The sequence below is a fragment of the Corvus brachyrhynchos genome, unplaced genomic scaffold, assembly GCF_000691975.1.
Source record: "Corvus brachyrhynchos isolate BGI_N302 unplaced genomic scaffold, ASM69197v1 scaffold409, whole genome shotgun sequence".
In the NCBI taxonomy this organism is placed as follows: Eukaryota; Metazoa; Chordata; class Aves; order Passeriformes; family Corvidae; genus Corvus; species Corvus brachyrhynchos.
The window spans coordinates 2833369-2848119 of record NW_008246059.1 but is presented as its reverse complement, the minus strand read 5'-3'; the positions used below and the strand labels follow the sequence as shown (position 1 = coordinate 2848119).

Here is a 14751-nt window from a genome sequence, read left to right as displayed (position 1 = left end):
TTCCCCTGACCCTTCCCCTCCCCGACCATGCTCCACAATTAGATTTCATTAAAAGACAAAACCTCTCTTCCTCCTTCTCACCATAGGGGTCCTGAAGGGGGGGAAGGGATAGAAACATCATCTACATGGAAAATAATTTCCTGCTTGCCAGCATATCTGAAATTGATGCAGCCAACAGCATTCCTTGTGAATGTTAAATTAATTTGGAAAGTCTTCATGTATTGTTCCTTACCATGAAAAGCACTCATCACTTCTCACTGGCTCTCTGCCCTGCCTAGGAACAGGGAGGGAAGTTTAACAGGCCACAGCAAAAAATGTTCATGAGGCTGCAGCATGTGGCTTGGTATGAGAGCTGGGAAATTCCTATCCCCCAAAATATTGGGCAGCAATGACAGCTTGTCTCAAATGCAGAGAATTCAGAATTTATTAATGCTGCTTCACCAGCTGTGAAAGGGAGACGGAATTGTCCTTAAAGGAAAATAAAGGTAAATAATTACGTTCTTTTGGCTTCACACTTACTTAAAGCCTGATTAGAGGTTCGGTACCTAAAAGCCCTCTGGACTAAAAACTGTATAGGTATGGAAAACAATATTATCAAAATGTCAAGAGAATCTAGAAATATTTAAAATACCTAATAAATCTTCTGATTAGTTTGAACTGTGCATGGGAAATTGTACCGGGTTTGCTTAAATGCTGTAAGGAAGCAAGAAGGATTCAAATTAAATTCTGGAGAGCAGGTTTGTTTCTTTGTTCTTTTAAAAACCACTATATAGTCAAAATTTGATTCTATATTATATTTAATTTTCCATTGCTGCTTTACCTCACTCTAGATGCCTCCAAGTGTAGCCAGTTTCTCTTTCAGTGCCTCTCAACTATTAGCTCTATTTATATTTTTTGTTATTGAACTTGCCGCTTTCCACCTGCCTTATATTTCAGAGGATGAGGTTCCATATTAAACCATTCTGTCTTTTACCTGTCTAGTAATTTTGACTTTTTTTTTCTTTCCTCTCAGAATGGATTTTCTTGTTATTAAATCCACGTTCTGCATCAGCCTGCTAAGTTGAAGATTGACCTTTAATTTCATTTTGCTTTTAGGCTTCCATTTCCTTCCCTAAAAACTATTTATGGTATTTCATTTCTAATTAGAAGTAAGTCTTAGTAGCAAAAAATCTCTAACCTTTCTAACCTCCTGAGCATTTGAATCCAGAGGTTTGGGCAGCCACAGCCAGGCTGACCAGCTGTGGAAGCTGGATCTGGACACAGGCTGTGATTTCGGTTGCCTGAAGGTCACTACTTTAGGAACCAGCATTTCCATGAAAGTCATTATTTAGAGAGGGCTCAGCTATTTTATTTCAAAGAGCTTATAGTATACTAACAGGAGGAGCACAAGTCTGGTTTTCCCAGCAATTACTCAATTCCCATGCAAGAGAGAAAGGTCTCCTAGTTCACCCACTTAGGAACTAGAGTATTGCCTCATAAAACAGACCAGAACTCCCCTGTTATTGCTCAACTCATTCGCTAAAGTTTAATTATGAGATATCATGAAAAAAAGCTTTTTAAAAGCCCATTTTTTAACACTGCCCTCAATAGGACCCGTAAGAGACCAGATTAGAGACAAAACAAAATGGCTGAAACAGAGTTATCTCCTTTATTCCACAGAATGTGCAATTCTCCTTCTAGGTGAGGGACTGTGTTAGAAAGCTAGAGGACTGGCAGAGCTGCACTAACCTTCACCTCCAGACAATGCGTGCTCCCTAATAAATTCTAAAGCACTAGAACAGTTAGAGTAGGAGGTGGCTTCTCCTTTCTGACCTCAAAATTTCCTCCACATCTGCTGAAATGCTACAGCACATATTAAAAGGTACATGTTTAATATGTTCAACATCCTAAATAATCATTCTCACTCTTCCCTCCCCCACTTTTTACCCCCATATGCATGTGCCTGCTCCAGAGGCACTAGTGGACTTGATGACTTTTCCAACCTGTGTTTCAGATGTGGGTAGCTGTTTTTCTGAACAGGGGGTTTTCAATTCCTGCTTTGCAAACAGAGCTTGTGCCCATCGCAGACCAAGGAACAAAGCCAGAGCGATTGCTCTTCAGTCATTCCATTTGAGACTTTTTAAGACTAATTTTGCCTCACAGCTCTACCTGAATATCAACTCCTCTTTTGCCAGAGACAGTGAAAAGTAACTCATACTCCAAATGGTTCCCTGGCAGGCTGGGTAGACTAAAGTAAAGTCTGGAGTAAAGTAGTATCTCCATTTGATAGTGAGAAGAAAGACACAGAACGATTAAATGGCTTGCCTAGGGGAGGGCCAAGAAATAAACCACTTCCTCAAAGGTCCCGCTTTTAAGGTGAAGCTTTATTATCTGTATTTGCCAACAAAAGCACGGCAGAACTGGCATTTAAGTGGGGAGGTAGGGGGAGGGGAAGGCCTAACCTGAATAATCCAGTCCTAAAGACAAATTAGTAATGGTAGATAAAAAGGAAGCATGCTCCCCTGCTTTTCTTTCCCAGCTCCACAATAAGAATGTCCAAACTGGCTTTACTCATTCCAGGTGACCAGGAAAGCCAGAAAACGGGGATTTTAATAGCACACACTATCAGGTATATAGATCAATCACAGGGACATAGAGAGACATATTGATGGCTCTGTAGATTAATAAACTGAAGGTTACTTGCCATTAGAGATGAGGGAAAGGCTACTTAGGCGGCCTTCCTAAGCAAAGACACTTTAGCAGCCATATTGATTTCCTGCAAACACCTCAGCGGCAGCAACAATTTTGCTTCACCAGGGAGGGCCTGACCTTCAGCCCGAGGTTTGCCTTCCCAGAGAATCCTGTATAACCCCAAATGATGATACATGAGAACAGAAAGAAACAAGAAAGCTCTTAACAGGCCCCAAGTGCCCAGAGGGTTTCAGAAAAGGGCTTCTCACACGTACGTTACCAGCTTCTGCTTAAAACCAACAATTCAGTGTACTGCATTGGCCTCAACATGCAAACGTCCAGGTAAAACTCAGAGAAGTTAACCATTCTCAGGGCTCTGGAATGTCACTCAAATCTCTGGAAAAATCAGTACAGCAAGCACTGAATGTCTCTATCCTCCCTTTCATTGTTAAATTACAAGAAAAATATGGGAAGGGTTTGCACAAAATCATTAGTTAAAGGGGAAAAGCATTTTCCATTTTCTGCGTCAATAGAGAACTAATCCTGGTGGTTGTTGTTGTTGTTTTTGTTGTTGTTATTAATGCGCCATCTTTTTTCAGCTTGCCCTTTGTTGTTTGACTGTCCCAGAAATTTTATTCCTTACCAACTTCTGGAATAAACTTTAGCTAATGAGCTTTTTTTGGGGTGTATCACATGTTAGATGAAAGACTAGAGAGATGAATGTATCAGGTATGTCTGATCAAGTTAAAGACTACAGCAAGGGGGTACCTGTGACTATCACATGCAAAATCCACATCCAATCACTCCTTCCCATTGGTATCCCTGGTCATGGACAAACCATGCTCACAGATAAACAGAGAAGATATTTGACATCATAGCTAGCAGCTGAATGAAAAAAAGTGCAAACTAACCAGAAATCCGTAAAATTCTGTCTAGCAGGTCTATTCCACAAAGGTGAGGTGGATATTTTTAAAGGATTATATTTTAAGCATTTTCAAAGAGAAAAATCGACCACTGTCATTTATATTTTCCATCCATGTTGGCCTTGTATTGGATCATCTGTCCCAGGTAGATTTTTTAAGCAGAGTTTGCTGCAGAGGTAAGGTAGAGATTGAGAGGTTTCTTTGTACCAAGTCACAGCCCTTTAAATGAGATTTCATCATGGCCTCCTGGACATGTAATGCCTATGTGTTTCCTTTGTGTGGGAATCAGGTAGAGGTCCATAAGCCATATCAACTGGATTGCAATTTTCTAGTAATTACCTATAGGCAGCCTGTTCCTTTGTGCATACCTGCTGGGAAAAATAGTATTTATCACTATAACCTCTATTCCACATTTTAAAATCTTGCTACTTATTCAGATTAGATCTTACTGTCATTGTTTCTAGAAGCTATCAGGCCTTGTTGGGAAGAAGTTATCTTGATTTTCCAGTCTCTTCTCTGTGCTACAGATAGGGCTTTGTGGAGTTGCAAATGAGAATTTAAAAAAAAAAATTCATCAGTCCATCAGAATATTATGAAACCAGCTAATAGGTGACACAAATAAGATGTATTGCTTTAGCAAATGAATAGAAAACAAACAAAGGAAATGCTTATCTTCCTGTTTTAATATGTTAGTTCACTTTTTTCTAATATTTAAAATCTGACCACCTGCAAAAGATTATGAAGAGCCTCTGTGGATTTTCAGGAATGCTTGCAGTACTTGGAACAAATTAGATACTCTCACTAGCACACACTACTCCCTGTCATTCAGCATGCTAACAGCGAGAGACAGGGCCATCAGCAAAGCAATTGTTATTATTTGGTAAAGGCTGGTGGTGACTTATGAGTTTCAGAATGCAGCTTCCTCATTTGTTTAATGTCGAGAGATTACAGTCTCCATTTACTATGGTTTTATAACATGCAGGTGGGAAAAATCTCTTTCCGAAAGCCTGTCAGTAACTGGTGCCAATGCTGAAATATTCCTGCTTGATTCTTGCAAATGAATCTGTGTCGTGTTTGGGTAGAGCACAAGATCCAGATCCCGTAACCAGTGCCCACTGCCCTGGCCACAGGCAGTGGGGCAGGAGCCAGGCTGAGATCAGCCTCTGGGGGCTGCTGGGGTGCAGCCGGAGCTGAGTGGAGGTGCCTGGGTGAGCAGTAGGACTGCTGCACTCTCACAGCCCTCCAGCATGACTCCTGGCTCTGGTATCTTCCTGTCTTGGCTTCCCCACCACTGAGCAGGATAAATAGAGTATTTCCGGATATTAGAGGGGTCTTGCACTGAGGAACTCCCATGTCCTGGAGAAGAGATCCGTCTGTACACTTTTAAAAGGCTGGGGAGGATTTTATGGACATCGAAATGGTGGGTCTGAATTGCAAGGTACTCAAGGCATCTTTCCCCTGGATAACCCCAGACTGATGACAGCATGGATGGCTTCACATGAGTGTCTCTCTTCCACTCACTCATGTGGTGCCAGCCTCATCCTCCAGGCTGCCAAAACCACGGCTTTGTTTTGGGGGCTCAGGCTGAGCTGTGTCTTCATGCTTCAGCTCTACATTGCTTCAGAACAAACCCAGGGTGTTGAGCAGGTTGGCAATGCTCCTTGCCTACCTCCACTCCTTTTACTATCTCAAGAAGCAGAGCTGGCAGCACAGTAGTGTCTGTGCTGCAGCATGGAAGTGGGAAACAGGATGGGCCACTAACAGGATTTCTATTAACGGACAGTAAACATGGAAAGTTAGTAGGGCAGGACAAATTTCAGGCACAAAAAAGCCCACAGTTCTTCACTGAGGGAGCTCCTTTCCTTCTCCTGGGAAGAGAGAAATAGGACACTCCCACCAACAGTAAAAACTCAGCACAGGCATGGTTCATTCCCATGCTGAATGGGTCCCCACAAACATTTGCAGAGTGTAGGTAGACACAGCTAAAGACACTTAACACAGGTGCTGGCAAGTCATGTGACAAGGACAAGTAGGGGACTTGCAGTCTAACCCTGCCCTGCAGATTGATGTGTGAAAATGGACTTAGTGCTGAACAGGCCCTAGCCAAGGGATCACTGGTTGTGTTTGAATTGTTACCATGAACCAACAACAGGATATAGAAAGGGTGAGTTTGGGGTTAAATTCAAACATTTTCAAAATAATTGTTCAAGTTGAATTCTCACTCAGGAAAAAGAAAACTGAGGTGGGTGAGTTGATAGCAGGGTTGTATGCTTGGTGCCCCCATCCTTTTCCTCATTCCTATTTGCTGTTAATAATAATGGTACCAATGTGAAATATAGGCTCTTAGCACTGCTTTGAGATAGTGACTGCTGTGAGTTCCTGATTTACCAGGAATGTAAGTATGTAGGCATAAGCATGTCTTGTTTAGGGAACTTTCTTCTTTTGAGATGTGTTTGTGTCGTCCAGCTTTGCATCATTACATCTGCCACAGCATGAAATCAGAGTGACAGAGGGGCCAGCCTGAAAGACTCTGGGTCAGCTTAGCAAAAAAGTCTCCCTGCTAGAGTAGGGGTCCCAAGTCAAAGCAGTCCCCTAAGCCCTGAACTCCAGTGAAACTGTGATCCAGGTGTTGCAGCTGTAGATGATCCCAATTTAAAACATCAGTTGAGGTTAATCTTAATCACATTAGCATTAAGATCCTAAATATAGGCTTTCATTTGTCCCTCCTCATCAGAGTCCAAAGGTGCAGTGTATTTAGTGTGGTTTTCCTCAGCTCTGTAGACAAGGAAAATGCTATTTCATCCCTTTCTTCCAAGCAGGGAGTTGGTGCATGCTTCCATAGAGAATTTATCCAGTGTAACACAGGTAGTTTGTAATAGGACAAGGAGCTCTCCTGATTTTTATATTTATTTACTAGACCGTTTCTCCCCCTGTAGGTATGAGAAGGGTCAAAAGCCATATTCAGATTTTGCACCCTTGGCTCAGTCCCAAACAAGCCTGCAGAACACAGTAGGTTCACCCAACAATAACTTCCATTTTTGCCTTTACTTTTAATAATCAATCGTCTTTCCCACTGCTGTTTGTAAAGGCTGCAGTGCTGATCTAACCGGCAGGTGAAAGATGAAAGCAAAGTTAAGAGGGTGGTGAGGAATTTAGTGCTCTACCTCCCAGACCTTGTCAGCAGGTGTCAGTCTGGGCTTTTGGACACAGGTGATGACCTTCATTTAGTCATGAATTACATGTTTGGGGAAAGTCGAATCTATCATAGTTCGCCCTGAGATAGGAAGGACAACAAAACCATTTTATTTGCAATCCAGATCAGGAGATCTCCCTATTAATTTTAAGATCTGCTGAGGTGGGGATAGTTTACTTGTCCCTTAGAAAAATAGTGGGGTTTGTTTGAAAAAACACAAAGGAAGAAAGAAAGCATGGCTTAACATACTTCCTTTATAAGTTAGGTTGAAACAGACAGGTTATCTGTCCCTTCCACCATAAACAGAATTCTGCACTGTGTGTTTAATTATATCTCACATTTACTTCAGACTTTGTGCCCAATGGTATCCTAAGTTAAAGCAGAAAAATTACTTCACCCATCACTGAAATTCAGTCACCTCTGGGATGAAGAATGGCAGTCAAGGGGACAGCTAGAACACAGTGACCTTGGCCAAAAACTCATGTGCAGAAATCTGCTACCACCGAAAGTGCCATGGGACATAGCTTTGAAAGATTTTCCCACAGTAAATTAAATGAAAGTGTATTTATCTGCTTCAGCAAAATGAAATGTTGAGTTGACTCAGCCAAGCCTCAATCTCTCATTTTAGAGGCTCTGAACATTTTAAGCATAATGCAGAAAAGACCGTGCTCTTGCACTTACAGCTTATAGCAATAATATTAAAAAGTTGCAACAAAACAGTGACTAAGTAGGACTTTGAATTTCTCAAGAACTTAAGCTCTCCAAAACCACAAGGTAATTGCAAATTCAGAGCTTAGATTCTCCCTATTAATTTTGTTCATCCACACCCTATCAACAGCTAAAAAAAAAAAAAGATTACTTTCATCGTCACTGGGACAGAGATTCACATTTATCTGGGACAAGATACCAATACACATAGCAAACATGCTAATTCAATGCTATTGCAGTGCAGTGTTATTCACCACACCAAATGATCCATTTGCAAAGTTACTTAAGCGCTTACATGCATGTAAGATTCTTCTCAACAAAAGGTTCTCTTGTTTCAATAAGTTTGTGATGGAGAAGAAACATGACACTGTTCTTTCGAGCATATTTAGCAGAAGTACAGATAATGGGCAGTGTGACATTACTGGGTTTTGTTACAAACACCAGATTTTTTTCCTTCCATTTTTTAGGCCTTGGAAAGACAAAGTTTCATTGGAAAAGCAGATTTAATAAGTGATTAGAGGGTAATCACTATTCCCTCATAATATGCAAAGGGCAATTTTGGGTTGTGAGGTAGTCCGTGGGTCATATGAATTTAATTGTCATATATCCAGAGACTTATGTCACATAAAGTGTATCCCTAGTGAAACATCAGAGTTGTAAATCTGTGAGATATATACATATATATATATGCACACTATTTTTTAACAGAGCTATGGGAATAGTCCATTACCTATAAAATAAAGAAACAACGTTAAATATGCCAAATCAATTTCCTTATGAAATCAGCAACAAATACTTAGCTAGTTACTACAAGAGACTCCAATGTCCAGGTCAGGTTCCACACACAGTCTCCATTTACACCATTCTAGCTTGTGCTTGCAATGCCTATATAGAAAGTGTCAGGTTAAACAAATCATCCTGGAAGACGTGAGGATAAAATTGTCTGTTAAGCTTTTTCCTGTATTTCTTTGAATAAAAATCTTTTCCATAAGAGAAGTTAAACAAGCTGAGAGGGACCACAAGACTGCCTGTACACAAAATCCACATTGACCATTTTGTTTGGGAACTTCTGGATCTGAAGCTGAAATTTTTACCCACATGAAGTCAACAGCGATTCTGCTCTAGGTCTAAATGGAACCCAAGATTATTCTGAATCCTCTGCAGCCTGCATCTTGCCGCTTCTGCTCTACACCCAGTATTGACTTTCCACTCCCACTACTGAAATCAAACAAGTTCCCTATTTACCAGCAACCCACAGCTCAGCTATCTCCCTGAAAACTTCTTTATTTTCTCTGCTGCCTTCTGTAACTCTTAGATGATCTCTTTCCTTTTTGAATTATGGATTAAGTAGAAGGAGTAAAACTAGATAACATAAAGAAGCATTTTACAGATACAACGGCACACCAGTTCGTCACTTCAGATACCATGGCACACCAGTTTGTCAACACATATCCCAAGATAGGAATCTTAAAGGTCTTTTAGTGGGCATCGTTGAAAAGATATTTGCCATTTCATGGTGATTACATTACTGTGATATCACCTCTTCCACCTACAGAAAGGTATTGGTTACCACAGGTATCTGAAGCAATGTTTGAGAAATGTTTGCTGTAATGAAAAAGAGTAAAAAAAGTGATTGAAGAGAAGGGTGCAGTAAACAAAAAAGGCCATAGTGGAATCTGAAATCTAGTATTCCACTGCAGGCTTAATGCAAATTTTTTTGCATTATTGTTATCATTTTGGCATATGGCCTTGTGCTGAGACCAGAGCTGCAGCCAGGATTTTCAGTCTTAACACTGAGTTTCCTGGCTTTTCTGAGTCTAATGTCAACTTTTAATGTTGGCTCAAATAGAGCCCTGCGTAGCTGAATAGATTTAACAGTGTGCTATAGCTAAATGGAGAATCTCCACAGCAGTAACTTCAAGAGGCTCAGAAGCTCACCTCCCCTCACAGAACTCCAAGGCACCCTTTCAAATGTGCCTCCTAATAATGTGCTTATTCCTGGACTTTCATAGAAGGCCTATGCTGAGTATTATTCTTATAATAGCAAAATTACTGCCCTGGTTGTTGTTTTACACAAACTGAAAGTTATTTGGGACCCACTGTTTTGCACAAGAGGACAGCAACCTCTGCTTCACATTTTTCATCCATTTGGTTGTTAATGAGCAGACCCAATGTTTCCAAGCTGAAGCTACTTCAAAAGTAACACCAGATTACCAAAACTGCATGTCTGGACATGGGGTGATCTCACAGCACTGAATGAAGAACCAGGTTCTATACATTGCACAGGATGTGGTGAGTACTTTACAGACATGCAGCTTTAGGTAAAGGGGATATTTCTATTTGGAATCTTCCATGCTCAAAACCCCTTAATTATTGTAGAGGTTGACCTACATCAAGGTTTTCTTTCTTGTTTTAAGGTACATTCTGCAGGCAGAGATAACTGTTAAAAAAAGGCTCCACAGTACAGAAGTGGATTGAACTATGGGGCTACATATATTAAGTACTAAAAATTAACAGCTGGCTACGTTTTTCTTTTGACAAACCTCTTGTTTCTTTTTCTACTGGATTTTTGTTCTAGCCTCTAGTTATGTATTTTGTGAGTGTAAAGTAATCTTGCATGCTGTAAGGCCAAGTGTGTTTAAAACACAAATCATGATTCAGTGTGGAGATTTGAAGATGTTTTTGAAGCTGATAATTATTGGCTTTGGCTGCTCACCGCTTATACCTGAAAGCATAAGCCTCACTTAAAAAGGGAAGGTTGGCCCTTTTTAGGGAAACAAAACAACTAATTCAGAAGTGGCCTAATGCTTTAACTGAGCTGAAGGTACTCTACATGGCATGGACACATGAACAGAGCACATGTGATCAAATGGGAGCACTTCTAGGACTGTTCACCTGGTTAGCTGCATTCCGTAGGAGAGTCCTGCTCTGCTGTGGAGTCCCAGGATAGAAAGGCTTGGTTGCTTTTGTAAGTAATGAAAAAGGAGGAGGGAGGGGACTCTCCAGGAAGATGGAAGGAATAGCACGTATTCTTGCAAAATGTTACAGATGTTGCATTTAAATAGAAAAGTCTCAAATTGCGGAGCTGGTCCATGTAATAGAAGGATCAGTAATTTTAAAAGAGTGCCAGAAATGAGCCAATTTCACAAGCTATTTGAAGGATATTTTCATGTAACTTTTAGCCAAAGCAATGTTCCAAAAAGTCTGAAAATTGAATCCTAATTAGTTGCAAGTATCCCTCTGGCTCAAGTTGACTATTATATTGTGCTCCATGCTCCCGAAGCAGATGAGAGCCATCACACCTTGCCAACATATGACAAGGAGAAAGGTAAACTCACCATGCCATTGCTTTCAGAAGAGTTTAAATCAAGAAAAGAGAGAAAATTACACAAATCTTGAAGGAGAATTGCCATTCTTTCCACATAATAACAGTCATCTGGGATAATACGCCTGTATTTCACTTGTCAAAGCATGCTGTTTACTATTTGGTCTTTTAATAGTGAATTTAGTGAACATTAAGAGACATTAAGGCAAAGCAGGAATTTTGATGTTATATCAGCTCATTCCCCTGCCCCTCAATACACAGGTCTCTACATTTCTTTGCGTTTTCTGAAGAGATCTTGTACATACTTTCATTTAGGTTTAGCTGACACTGCAGAAATGAACCTGACTATTTTAAATCTTTATTAAAAATATAAATGTATCAAATACTAAAACTGCCTATTTATAAAGCAAGGACTTTTGTTCTTGCACATGATGAATAAGTTTGGGGGTTGCTCTGGGGATAAGAACATTCTTTGAGTTTTTGGTTAGTGTTCCCCCTGCACCCACCGGCTCCTTGTGAATTTTCTCTTGTTGTTCTACAAGCAGTGAAATGCTAATCTCAGCTCCACCTCTATTGGGTCACCTCCAGGTCAGCATATTAGAGAAATCAGCAAAAGAATGAAGACAGTCTACTCCAACTGCAGGGCAGGATGACCCAGTTATTAATCAATCTGATGGCAGCATTTGAACAATGACAGTCATCTGTCAGAAAGCAGGAGGTGGCTCCTCATTAACACACTACTCACCTGCCCTGAGCTACAACTCTTTTATAATAATATCTATCATTCACCTCCAAGGTGTTGCTTCTTTCTCTGGCTACATGAAATATCAGGCACGATTTTCTGCCCCCTTGCCAGTACTTCATTTTCTTGGAGATACTCAACCAACATTGCCTTACAAAAAAAGAAAAAAAAAAAAAGGGAAAGAAAAAAGAAAAGAAAAGAAAATCCTGAACTAGCACAGAGAGACCAAATGACTTTAACTAATTTTCTAAGACCTTCAAATGTTCAGATAAAAATAAAAGTAAATTGAGTTATTTAACACAGTAACATACCACAGTTATAAATTGGCCTCTTTCTTCCAAGTAACAGGTCAGCCCTTATTTTTGCCAATCTGATTTCACCATGACTGTCCCAGCAGGTTACCTCACACCATCTTTATATTGTCATATACCTTTTAAAATTACTCTGGTTTGCTCTGACAGTTTCCAATCCACATGCAGATATTAAGCCAGAATAATATATTAAGCAAATTATTCTTTCATAAAATGCTGCTTATCAACACACATTTTTGTTATTAGATGCACACATGCATGGAGGTCAGATACAGGGCTGATGACTAAGAACAGGCAGACCTGGTTATGCCATTATCTATGCCCAGGAAGGGGCTCACACCAATTTTCCTCATGCTCCCCAAAAATCTGACCACAAGACGTATCATTAAAGAGACGTTAATATACAGTTGTACAGTTGCATTCAATATTATAGACTGGACCAAAAAGCTGCAAGGCACCTACGGATGTATTTCTTGCTCCCCTGCCTTTGATCCCAGTCCTTCAGTTACTGCACACTCTTTAAAATCTCCTCAAACGAAAAAATGGGAACCTATGTGGCCTTTCATTAAAGAAAATCCCCATGGCATTTGATAAAAACACAGTGGGTGCTATTATTTTACCCAAAGGTCCTATCCTGCTTTCAGCTCCCCATATCTGCTGCTGCTTTTCAGCAGCTCCCCCTGGCCCCTCAACCCATGATCTTCTCCCCCTTATTCCCATACCCACCCTGTTGTTGATTTTGTACAGTTTATATGACAAGTTTACACAGGGCAGGAGTCCAAAGGGTATTATCTGCGGTGGATGCTGTAGCACCCCTTTCAAACCTAGAACTGGTGTAAAGCAGCTCCTGAAGTGACACCAAGCCCCACAGCGGTCAAGGGTGGGGTTTCAAGTTTCTGAGGCTTATTAAACTATTACTGATCATATAAAGTACAGCAGTGCCTGAGCACCAGCCAAAATGAGAAGTCTCGGTGCTGGGAATAAGCTGGCTGGGGCGGACTCTGCCTCCTGAAAATTTTGAAAAGAAAACGGACACGAGAAACAAAATGATGGAGGGAACTTCCAAGCACAGCAAGCAACGCATTTGCTGCCAACATTACATGAGAGCCACAGTGTCCTTTTGCAGGATGTGCTCATAAAAGAGAGATCTATCCCCAGCTATTTGGGGTCTCCTATACCAAACCCAGGTGTGGACAAGACACCTTCCTCACATGAGCCAGCCCTTGGTGAACAGACCAAGAAGTAAAAGGCAGCAGCTGCTTAGCAGCCATTAGTAACAGGTAGTACTTCCTGCACGTGTTTCTGGAGGAGCTCTGCAATATGGCAGCTGGAGAGGAGGGGGTAATCACTGACTTCGAGTGCCCCAAAAAACACTGAGCCAAACCCCATTACAACGATGTCTGTCTGCTCAAATGGACTGGAAATTTAGCAGAGATACAGAAGGCTTTCCACTCCAGCAGAAAGAACAACATCTCTCAGGCAGTCTGAGCCACTTCCAGTTCCAGCTGGGCATTACTAGCACATGCTAAAATGGGGGGAAAGACACCACCATAAATGCTTTCAGTACCCAAAATAAGAGATTCATTTCAAATTTGGGAGTCCAGATCATTTTTGTTTCTCACTTTCTTGTTAGCAGGCATGCACTGTAATTTTACTAAAAGGTGCAGTTTCATATTGTAATTTTAGCAATAAATCAAGGAAGCATTTTCTGCATTATGCTATTTATTAGCATTAGACACAGCAAAAAACCACAGAAAAACCCAACCCAAAACTTACAAAAAAATATGCAACGAAACAGAGAAAAAACCAACAACCAACCAACCAACAAAACCCCCAAACACAACCACGTGTTAGGAACACTAGAATCACAGCTTTTCTGTCTAAACTCTGTTTGTTTAGGCAATTACAGTGCCTGCTACTTACCCATAATGTTCTCCTTTTAGTTAGAGTGCTCTGCAGATGATTTGATGCTGATAATGTCTGGTTTTCTGGGGGCAGAGATGAGAAAGGAAACGTTACTCCCGAACTCTGACCTCCGTGGATGGCTTTCTGGGGAATGCACTCCGCTAATTGTCTTCTTTTGGAGCTGCAGTGGATGTAATTGCATATATAAGGCCTGTGTTTTGCTTGCGTTACTCTTTTAAGGTACAGGACTGTGTCCACAATGGTGCATTAAAGTAATAATAATGAAAATAGTATCCATCAAGTAATTCCAATGCTGTTACCACCCTGGGATGGAACTATCCTGCAAATCCTGCGTGGTCACACCCAGGCTCCGTCCACCCCCATGCCATTAGCCCTCTGTTCTGGATGGCAGGGCAGGCAGTACCCACCTTGCAATTCTCAAGCTTGCAGCTTTCTTTCCATCTAAAAGAGTATTTGGCAGTGTAGTTAGCCCTCCCTCCTCGGCTGTAAGCACATGTGCGTTTTGGTGTGTGCACATCTTCAGCACAGTTGGAGAAGGAGCTGTCAGGGAGAAGCTCATAAGCCCTCAGCTTCACCCTCCTATGAGGGAGAAAATATTATCATGTTACAGGTGAACAAACAGACACATTTAAGCAATACACCAAGCACTAGCATGTGAATTAGTTTAAAATTAATGAAGGTGGCCACACTGTTATTGAATCTTCCTCTCACTCTGCAGATGTGCCTGCAAACCCTCCGAGGCTGGCTGTTTGTGCAGAAGGGCCCCGGGGCACACACTGGGGCGGAATTCTCCCCTCAGAGCTTTTTCCTTCAAATAATGCCTTTTCCCCAGAGGAAAAAAACAAAACCAAAACCAAACAAACAAAAAAAATCCCCACCCCATATACCATCAACAACAACAAAAAACCCAGCTTCATTTTATTCTTCCTTTTACTCTCATTTCCTCCTTCTCT

At 41.0% G+C, this 14751-nt stretch overlaps 1 long non-coding RNA gene across 1 annotated transcript in view; it reads right to left on the bottom strand.

Moving 5' to 3' along the window:
- Nucleotides 1-14373, bottom strand: part of LOC108449619 — a 71201-nt gene extending 56828 nt beyond the window's left edge. The window contains exons 1-2 of the long non-coding RNA XR_001865848.1: nucleotides 14206-14373; nucleotides 13796-13860 (exon numbers count right to left, since the gene is read on the bottom strand). This is a non-coding gene — a long non-coding RNA (uncharacterized LOC108449619). The remainder of the gene's footprint in view (nucleotides 1-13795; nucleotides 13861-14205) is intronic.
- Nucleotides 14374-14751: the final 378 nt, after the last annotated feature.